This window comes from Leopardus geoffroyi, chromosome X (genome assembly GCF_018350155.1).
Source record: "Leopardus geoffroyi isolate Oge1 chromosome X, O.geoffroyi_Oge1_pat1.0, whole genome shotgun sequence".
In the NCBI taxonomy this organism is placed as follows: Eukaryota; Metazoa; Chordata; class Mammalia; order Carnivora; family Felidae; genus Leopardus; species Leopardus geoffroyi.
In genome coordinates, this window is record NC_059343.1 from 98,693,080 (window position 1) to 98,695,804 (window position 2,725).

The 2,725-nt window shown below is 48.9% G+C and overlaps 1 pseudogene; it reads right to left on the reverse strand.

Moving 5' to 3' along the window:
* Window positions 1-272: 272 nt before the first annotated feature.
* Window positions 273-1,056, reverse strand: LOC123594892 (annotated as a pseudogene).
* Between the last annotated feature and the right edge of the window lie 1,669 nt (window positions 1,057-2,725).

The window sequence follows — 2,725 nt, forward strand, 5'->3', positions numbered from 1 at the left end:
TATTCAAATGGTTTCTAAGTAGTAGGATTTGGACGCACCCAAATATCTATCACATTGATTTTTTTTTTTTTTTTTTTTTTTAAACACTAGCTGGCTCAGTCGGTCAAGCGTTCAAGTGCGGCTCAGGTCATGATCTCGAGGTTCGTGAGTTCGAGCCCTGCATCGGGCTCTCTGCTGTCAGCACACAGCCCGCTTCGGATCTTCTGCCTCCCCCTCTCTCTGCCCCTCCCCTACTCTTGTGCTGTTTTCCTCTCCCTCTCCCTCTTTCTCTCTCTCTCTCTCAAAAATAAACCTTTTCCAAAAAGTTACTCAGGCGATACTTTCAGGCGGATACTTTAAGTGGAAACAGCAAGCTGTGAATCACATGAAAAAGATGATGTTGTTGTTTTAACAGAACAAGCCTTTTGATTTATCACTCAGAAACCCTTCGTGTTGTTTTTTTTTTTTCTTTTTATTTCGCTTTCTGACTCTGTGTTTTTGCCTTCGACACTTTCACCACGATTTTCTGCTCCTCGGTAAGGAAAGCATGTTTGATCCTGTCACGAACACACTTAGCACGCGCGGAACCACCATAGATCCTGCTGACGTGTGTTTTCGTCGTAGGCAACCTCATAAGAACCTCAGGTCTCCCAGCATGAACTCCTCGAAGCCAGCCTGGGCACATACCACATGCTTTTTGGTGCTTTCTCACCCTTCTTGGTATAAAGGTAGACGATTCTGTTACCGGGGGTTTGGGACAGCCTCGTTTTGTTAAGGGCTGTAGCGAACTATAGCCTACGACAGGTTGCCAAATGCTGGACCATTCTGAATGCCTACAGACGTCGTCCCCTGATATTTTTTTTTTTTTTTAAGAAGCGGGAGGGAGGATATTAAAGTATCATGACCTGATGACAGTGGTCTCCTAAGGGCGGTGGGAATGGGGCAGGAAAGGGGTTCAGAAGGCTTCTAATTTTTACTCTATGCGGTTCTAAGTGACTTAGTTTCTACAACAGACATGTCTTTTTTTTTTTTTTTAAGTTTTTACTTATTTATTTATTTGAGAGAGACAGAGACAGCACAAGTCCGGGAGGCACACAGAGAGAAGGAGAGAGAGAATCCCAAGCAGGCTCCTCGCTGCCAATGTAGAGCCCGACGAGACTCGAACTCATGAGATCATGACCTGAGCCAAAATCAGGAGTCAGATGCTTAACCAACCGAGCCACCCAGACGCCCCTACAACAGACATTTCCTAATTTGGTAGTAATTTGTATTTGTTTTTTTAAATGTTTATTGATTTTGAGAGAGGGAGCATGAGCACAGGGGGGGGGGGGGGTGTGGGCGGGGCAGAGAGAAAGGGAGACAGAGAACCCCAAGCAGGCTCCAAGCTCAGCACGGGGCCAAAAGCGGGGCTCTATCTCACGAACCGTGAGATCACGACCTGAGCCGAAACCAAGAGTCGGGCGCTTAACGGACTGAGCCCCCCCGGGCGCCCCACAACCTGCTTTCCTGTAAATGTTTGGACAAAGTGGACCACAAGCAGTTTACAAAGGAGTCGTCAGTGATTCATTCAGTCGGTCACATGTTCATTTCTCCCTTCATGCAGCAAATATGTCTCAAGTTCGCGCTAGGCACCGGATACACCAAGATGCCCTTGGTGATGGACAGACAGTGCTCCGAGGCAGCTCACTCACCCGGGGGGGTTGCTAAAGCCACCAGTCGCAGCCTGAAGTGACTGAACCGCAGGAGCAGCTGATACGGCCCGAATCAATTGTGCGTCATTAACCGCCACGAACAAAACAGGAAGTGAATGCCTGTCCCAAGAATGTCCCAAAGTAGAAGAGAACAGGACAGAAGCAGACATTTTTTTCAGTTTTTTAAATTTTATTTTTTTTTTTAATTTTTTTTTTCCAACGTTTATTTATTTTTGGGACAGAGAGAGAGACAGAGCATGAACGGGGGAGGGGCAGAGAGAGAGGGAGACACAGAATCGGAAACAGGCTCCAGGCTCTGAGCCATCAGCCCAGAGCCCGACGCGGGGCTCGAACCCACGGACCGCGAGATCATGACCTGGCTGAAGTCGGACGCCCAACCGACTGCGCCACCCAGGCGCCCCTTAAATTTTATTTTTAATGTATTCAAGTAATCTCTACACCCAACGTGGGGCTCAAACTCACGACCCCTGAGATCAAAAGCCACATACTCCACCGACTGAGCCTGGCGGGCGTCCCCAGAAAGAGAACTTTTGAATCTAATGATGGGGCACCTGGGTGGCTCAGTCGGTTGAGCGTCTGACTTCGGCTCAGGTCATGATCTTGCAGTTGACGAGTTCGAGCCCCGCGTCGGGCTCTGCGCTGACAGCTCAGAGCCTAGAGCCTGCTCCGGATTCTGTGTCTCTTTCTCTCTCCACCCCTCCCCCACTCACGCTCTGTCTCTCTCTCTGTCTCTCAAAAATAGGTAAATGTTAAATAAAAGAGCAAGCCACATTGGAAAAATCCAAGAAAGCAGCGTAGGCTGCCAAGAACCTGAATAACAGGTCAAGTCAAAGCCCTCAGGAGGAAATGTAGGTGTGAACGAGACGAGTTGATCTGGGGCCCTACCAGATCCCAAGAACCCGAGGCAAGATCCAGGCTGAGCCAAGAATTTGGTGCTGTGTCTCCTCTCAGTTGGCCTGCCCCCGTCTCTCTGAGCTACTGAATTCCCTCCTCACGTTGCCCTTTCTGTCCTCCCACATCCTTTGGACTCAATG